Source organism: Salmo salar, chromosome 04 (genome assembly GCF_965601325.2).
Source record: "Salmo salar chromosome 04, fSalSal1, whole genome shotgun sequence".
In the NCBI taxonomy this organism is placed as follows: domain Eukaryota; kingdom Metazoa; phylum Chordata; class Actinopteri; order Salmoniformes; family Salmonidae; genus Salmo; species Salmo salar.
This window is the reverse complement of record NC_138294.1, coordinates 5,105,001-5,112,314: the sequence shown is the minus strand read 5'-3', so window position 1 is coordinate 5,112,314 and position 7,314 is coordinate 5,105,001.

Genomic DNA, 7,314 nt, shown 5'->3' with positions numbered 1-7,314 from the left:
TTGGTGAGGAGTGTTTAGTGGTGTTGGTGAGGAGTGTTTAGTGGTGTTGGTGAGGAGTGTTTAGTGGTGTTGGTGAGGAGTGTTTAGTGGTGTTGGTGAGGAGTGTTTAGTGGTGTTGGTGAGGAGTGTTTAGTGGTGTTGGTGAGGAGTGTTTAGTGGTGTTGGTGAGGAGTGTTTAGTGGTGTTGGTGAGGAGTGTTTAGTGGTGTTGGTGAGGAGTGTTTAGTGGTGTTGGTGAGGAGTGTTTAGTGGTGTTGGTGAGGAGTGTTTAGTGGTGTTGGTGAGGAGTGTTTAGTGGTGTTGGTGAGGAGTGTTTAGTGGTGTTGGTGAGGAGTGTTTAGTGGTGTTGGTGAGGAGTGTTTAGTGGTGTTGGTGAGGAGTGTTTAGTGGTGTTGGTGAGGAGTGTTTAGTGGTGTTGGTGAGGAGTGTTTAGTGGTGTTGGTGAGGAGTGTTTAGTGGTGTTGGTGAGGAGTGTTTAGTGGTGTTGGTGAGGAGTGTTTAGTGGTGTTGGTGAGGAGTGTTTAGTGGTGTTGGTGAGGAGTGTTTAGTGGTGAGGAGTGTTTAGTGGTGAGGAGTGTTTAGTGGTGTTGGTGAGGAGTGTTTAGTGGTGTTGGTGAGGAGTGTTTAGTGGTGTTGGTGAGGAGTGTTTAGTGGTGTTGGTGAGGAGTGTTTAGTGGTGTTGGTGAGGAGTGTTTAGTGGTGTTGGTGAGGAGTGTTTAGTGGTGTTGGTGAGGAGTGTTTAGTGGTGTTGGTGAGGAGTGTTTAGTGGTGTTGGTGAGGAGTGTTTAGTGGTGTTGGTGAGGAGTGTTTAGTGGTGTTGGTGAGGAGTGTTTAGTGGTGTTGGTGAGGAGTGTTTAGTGGTGTTGGTGAGGAGTGTTTAGTGGTGTTGGTGAGGAGTGTTTAGTGGTGTTGGTGAGGAGTGTTTAGTGGTGTTGGTGAGGAGTGTTTAGTGGTGTTGGTGAGGAGTGTTTAGTGGTGTTGGTGAGGAGTGTTTAGTGGTGTTGGTGAGGAGTGTTTAGTGGTGTTGGTGAGGAGTGTTTAGTGGTGTTGGTGAGGAGTGTTTAGTGGTGTTGGTGAGGAGTGTTTAGTGGTGTTGGTGAGGAGTGTTTAGTGGTGTTGGTGAGGAGTGTTTAGTGGTGTTGGTGAGGAGTGTTTAGTGGTGTTGGTGAGGAGTGTTTAGTGGTGTTGGTGAGGAGTGTTTAGTGGTGTTGGTGAGGAGTGTTTAGTGGTGTTGGTGAGGAGTGTTTAGTGGTGAGGAGTGTTTAGTGGTGTTGGTGAGGAGTGTTTAGTGGTGTTGGTGAGGAGTGTTTAGTGGTGTTGGTGAGGAGTGTTTAGTGGTGTTGGTGAGGAGTGTTTAGTGGTGTTGGTGAGGAGTGTTTAGTGGTGTTGGTGAGGAGTGTTTAGTGGTGTTGGTGAGGAGTGTTTAGTGGTGTTGGTGAGGAGTGTTTAGTGGTGTTGGTGAGGAGTGTTTAGTGGTGTTGGTGAGGAGTGTTTAGTGGTGTTGGTGAGGAGTGTTTAGTGGTGTTGGTGAGGAGTGTTTAGTGGTGTTGGTGAGGAGTGTTTAGTGGTGTTGGTGAGGAGTGTTTAGTGGTGTTGGTGAGGAGTGTTTAGTGGTGTTGGTGAGGAGTGTTTAGTGGTGTTGGTGAGGAGTGTTTAGTGGTGTTGGTGAGGAGTGTTTAGTGGTGTTGGTGAGGAGTGTTTAGTGGTGTTGGTGAGGAGTGTTTAGTGGTGTTGGTGAGGAGTGTTTAGTGGTGTTGGTGAGGAGTGTTTAGTGGTGTTGGTGAGGAGTGTTTAGTGGTGTTGGTGAGGAGTGTTTAGTGGTGTTGGTGAGGAGTGTTTAGTGGTGTTGGTGAGGAGTGTTTAGTGGTGTTGGTGAGGAGTGTTTAGTGGTGTTGGTGAGGAGTGTTTAGTGGTGTTGGTGAGGAGTGTTTAGTGGTGTTGGTGAGGAGTGTTTAGTGGTGTTGGTGAGGAGTGTTTAGTGGTGTTGGTGAGGAGTGTTTAGTGGTGTTGGTGAGGAGTGTTTAGTGGTGTTGGTGAGGAGTGTTTAGTGGTGTTGGTGAGGAGTGTTTAGTGGTGAGGAGTGTTTAGTGGTGTTGGTGAGGAGTGTTTAGTGGTGTTGGTGAGGAGTGTTTAGTGGTGAGGAGTGTTTAGTGGTGTTGGTGAGGAGTGTTTAGTGGTGTTGGTGAGGAGTGTTTAGTGGTGTTGGTGAGGAGTGTTTAGTGGTGTGGTGAGGAGTGTTTAGTGGTGTTGGTGAGGAGTGTTTAGTGGTGAGGAGTGTTTAGTGGTGTTGGTGAGGAGTGTTTAGTGGTGTTGGTGAGGAGTGTTTAGTGGTGTTGGTGAGGAGTGTTTAGTGGTGTTGGTGAGGAGTGTTTAGTGGTGTTGGTGAGGAGTGTTTAGTGGTGTTGGTGAGGAGTGTTTAGTGGTGGAGGAGTGTTTAGTGGTGTTGGTGAGGAGTGTTTAGTGGTGTGGAGTGTTTAGTGGTGTTGGTGAGGAGTGTTTAGTGGTGTGGTGAGGAGTGTTTAGTGGTGTTGGTGTGGAGTGTTTAGTGGTGTTGGTGAGGAGTGTTTAGTGGGTGAGGAGTGTTTAGTGGTGTGGAGTGATTAGTGGTGTTGGTGAGGAGTGTTTAGTGGTGTGGAGTGATTAGTGGTGTTGGTGAGGAGTGTTTAGTGGTGTTGGTGAGGAGTGTTTAGTGGTGTGGTGAGGAGTGTTTAGTGGTGTTGGTGAGGAGTGTTTAGTGGTGAGGAGTGTTTAGTGGTGTTGGTGAGGAGTGTTTAGTGGTGTTGGTGAGGAGTGTTTTAGTGGTGTTGGTGAGGAGTGTTTAGTGGTGAGGAGTGTTTAGTGGTGTTGGTGAGGAGTGTTTAGTGGTGAGGAGTGTTTAGTGGTGTTGGTGAGGAGTGTTTAGTGGTGTTGGTGAGGAGTGTTTAGTGGTGTTGGTGAGGAGTGTTTAGTGGTGTTGGTGAGGAGTGTTTAGTGGTGAGGAGTGTTTAGTGGTGTTGGTGAGGAGTGTTTAGTGGTGTTGGTGAGGAGTGTTTAGTGGTGAGGAGTGTTTAGTGGTGTTGGTGAGGAGTGTTTAGTGGTGAGGAGTGTTTAGTGGTGTTGGTGAGGAGTGTTTAGTGGTGTTGGTGAGGAGTGTTTAGTGGTGTTGGTGAGGAGTGTTTAGTGGTGTTGGTGAGGAGTGTTTAGTGGTGAGGAGTGTTTAGTGGTGTTGGTGAGGAGTGTTTAGTGGTGTTGGTGAGGAGTGTTTAGTGGTGTTGGTGAGGAGTGTTTAGTGGTGTTGGTGAGGAGTGTTTAGTGGTGAGGAGTGTTTAGTGGTGTTGGTGAGGAGTGTTTAGTGGTGAGGAGTGTTTAGTGGTGTTGGTGAGGAGTGTTTAGTGGTGTTGGTGAGGAGTGTTTAGTGGTGTTGGTGAGGAGTGTTTAGTGGTGTTGGTGTGGTGAGGAGTGTTTAGTGGTGTTGGTGAGGAGTGTTTAGTGGTGAGGAGTGTTTAGTGGTGTTGGTGAGGAGTGTTTAGTGGTGTTGGTGAGGAGTGTTTAGTGGTGTTGGTGAGGAGTGTTTAGTGGTGTTGGTGAGGAGTGTTTAGTGGTGTTGGTGAGGAGTGTTTAGTGGTGTTGGTGAGGAGTGTTTAGTGGTGTTGGTGAGGAGTGTTTAGTGGTGTTGGTGAGGAGTGTTTAGTGGTGTTGGTGAGGAGTGTTTAGTGGTGTTGGTGAGGAGTGTTTAGTGGTGTTGGTGAGGAGTGTTTAGTGGTGTTGGTGTGGAGTGTTTAGTGGTGTTGGTGAGGAGTGTTTAGTGGTGTTGGTGAGGAGTGTTTAGTGGTGTTGGTGAGGAGTGTTTAGTGGTGTTGGTGAGGAGTGTTTAGTGGTGAGGAGTGTTTAGTGGTGTTGGTGAGGAGTGTTTAGTGGTGAGGAGTGTTTAGTGGTGTTGGTGAGGAGTGTTTAGTGGTGTGGTGAGGAGTGTTTAGTGGTGTTGGTGAGGAGTGTTTAGTGGTGAGGAGTGTTTAGTGGTGTTGGTGAGGAGTGTTTAGTGGTGTTGGTAGGAGTGTTTAGTGGTGTTGGTGAGGAGTGTTTAGTGGTGTTGGTGAGGAGTGTTTAGTGGTGTTGGTGAGGAGTGTTTAGTGGTGTTGGTGAGGAGTGTTTAGTGGTGAGGAGTGTTTAGTGGTGTTGGTGAGGAGTGTTTAGTGGTGTGGAGTGTTTAGTGGTGTTGGTGAGGAGTGTTTAGTAGTGTGGTGAGGAGTGTTTAGTGGTGTTGGTGTGGAGTGTTTAGTGGTGTTGGTGAGGAGTGTTTAGTGGTGAGGAGTGTTTAGTGGTGTGGAGTGATTAGTGGTGTTGGTGAGGAGTGTTTAGTGGTGTGGAGTGATTAGTGGTGTTGGTGAGGAGTGTTTAGTGGTGTTGGTGAGGAGTGTTTAGTGGTGTGGTGAGGAGTGTTTAGTGGTGTTGGTGAGGAGTGTTTAGTGGTGAGGAGTGTTTAGTGGTGTTGGTGAGGAGTGATTAGTGGTGTTGGTGAGGAGTGTTTAGTGGTGTTGGTGAGGAGTGTTTAGTGGTGAGGAGTGTTTAGTGGTGTTGGTGAGGAGTGTTTAGTGGTGAGGAGTGTTTAGTGGTGTTGGTGAGGAGTGTTTAGTGGTGTTGGTGAGGAGTGTTTAGTGGTGTTGGTGAGGAGTGTTTAGTGGTGTTGGTGAGGAGTGTTTAGTGGTGAGGAGTGTTTAGTGGTGTTGGTGAGGAGTGTTTAGTGGTGTTGGTGAGGAGTGTTTAGTGGTGAGGAGTGTTTAGTGGTGTTGGTGAGGAGTGTTTAGTGGTGAGGAGTGTTTAGTGGTGTTGGTGAGGAGTGTTTAGTGGTGTTGGTGAGGAGTGTTTAGTGGTGTTGGTGAGGAGTGTTTAGTGGTGTTGGTGAGGAGTGTTTAGTGGTGAGGAGTGATTAGTGGTGTTGGTGAGGAGTGTTTAGTGGTGTTGGTGAGGAGTGTTTAGTGGTGTTGGTGAGGAGTGTTTAGTGGTGTTGGTGAGGAGTGTTTAGTGGTGAGGAGTGTTTAGTGGTGTTGGTGAGGAGTGTTTAGTGGTGAGGAGTGTTTAGTGGTGTTGGTGTGGAGTGTTTAGTGGTGTTGGTGAGGAGTGTTTAGTGGTGTTGGTGAGGAGTGTTTAGTGGTGTTGGTGTGGTGAGGAGTGTTTAGTGGTGTTGGTGAGGAGTGTTTAGTGGTGAGGAGTGTTTAGTGGTGTTGGTGAGGAGTGTTTAGTGGTGTTGGTGAGGAGTGTTTAGTGGTGTTGGTGAGGAGTGTTTAGTGGTGTTGGTGAGGAGTGTTTAGTGGTGTTGGTGAGGAGGGTTTAGTGGTGTTGGTGAGGAGTGTTTAGTGGTGTTGGTGAGGAGTGTTTAGTGGTGTTGGTGAGGAGTGTTTAGTGGTGTTGGTGAGGAGTGTTTAGTGGTTTTGGTGAGGAGTGTTTAGTGGTGTTGGTGAGGAGTGTTTAGTGGTGTTGGTGAGGAGTGTTTAGTGGTGTTGGTGTGGAGTGTTTAGTGGTGTTGGTGAGGAGTGTTTAGTGGTGTTGGTGAGGAGTGTTTAGTGGTGTTGGTGAGGAGTGTTTAGTGGTGTTGGTGAGGAGTGTTTAGTGGTGAGGAGTGTTTAGTGGTGTTGGTGAGGAGTGTTTAGTGGTGAGGAGTGTTTAGTGGTGTTGGTGTGGAGTGTTTAGTAGTGTTGGTGAGGAGTGTTTAGTGGTGTTGGTGAGGAGTGTTTAGTAGTGTTGGTGAGGAGTGTTTAGTGGTGTTGGTGAGGAGAGTGTCTCCGTCTGAGAGGATCTGCTCAGTAACATCTGTTGTGAATAAGGCAGACAGACGGAGCAGAGCGTGTCAGAGTCACCCTCCTGGTTCAGTGAAAACAAATTACATCAGACACACACACACACACACACACACACACACACACACACACACACACACACACACACACACACACACACACACACACACACACACACACACACACACACACACACACACACACACACACAGAGAGAGAGACACAGAGTCAGATGAGGCCTCAGTCAGGTTTTATTACTGAATCTGGAGGACAGACAGACAGACAGACAGACAGACAGACAGACAGACAGACAGACAGACAGACAGACAGACAGACAGACAGACAGACAGACAGACAGACAGACAGACAGACAGACAGACAGACAGACAGACAGACAGACAGACAGACAGACAGACATAATGTAGTGTAGATGGTAGTGGATGTGGAGGACAGACAGACAGACATAATGTAGTGTAGATGGTAGTGGATGTGTGTGTGTGTGATGAGATGCACGTCTCCGCCCTAACGATGGGAATCGATGGTCCCGAAGACGGGACGGCAGGCGCCGAGCTGAGGTCCATAATAAACCCATAGAAACACATTGGCTTTATTTTGGACTGATTTTAGAGAATCTCTCGCTGCACCTCTTCCTCTTCCTGGTTAACTCACGCCAAGCCCCTCCCCCCGGATTCTCACACCAAGCCCCTCCCTCCTGACTCTCACGCCAAGCCCCTCCCCCCGCCTCTCACGCCAAGCCCCTCCCCCCGCCTCTCACGCCAATCCCCTCCCCCCGCCTCTCACGCCAATTCCCTCCCTCTGCCTCTCACACCAAGCCCCTCCCCCCGCCTCTCACGCCAAGCCCCTCCCCCCACCTCTCACACCAAGCTCCTCCCCCCCACCTCTCACACCAAGCCCCTCCCCACCGCTTCTCACACCAATCCTCTCCCTCTGCCTCTCACACCAAGCCCCTCCCCCCGCCTCTCACGCCAAGCTCCTCCCCCCGCCTCTCACGCCAAGCCCCTCCCCCCACCTCTCACACCAAGCTCCTCCCCCCACCTCTCACGCCAACAAAGTTCAGAGGTCACATCTCCCTCTGTGACAAGCGGTTTCAACTCGCTGTTTGTATTTGAGGTGTGGTCCAAACAGGAATGGTTCATATGGACACCGAAAACACATGGGGATGATTTCACTCTAATAGAGGAGAAGTTAATAACCCTCGTTAGGTCTCAACTCCTCAGATTGAAGCTCAGAGACAGACGCTACTGATACCAGATTATCAATGTGCATTGATTCTGTTATGTCTCGTTAGGTCTCAACTCCTCAGATTGAAGCTCAGAGACAGACGCTACTGATACCAGATTATCAATGTGCATTGATTCTGTTATGTCTCGTTATGTCTCAACTCCTCAGATTGAAGCTCAGAGACAGACGCTACTGATACCAGATTATCAATGTGCATTGATTCTGGAACGTGAAGGCTCAGTTTGTCGCGCGCGGCGTCGAGGTATACCACGTAACCCCTCCCACCCTCTCTAGCATCA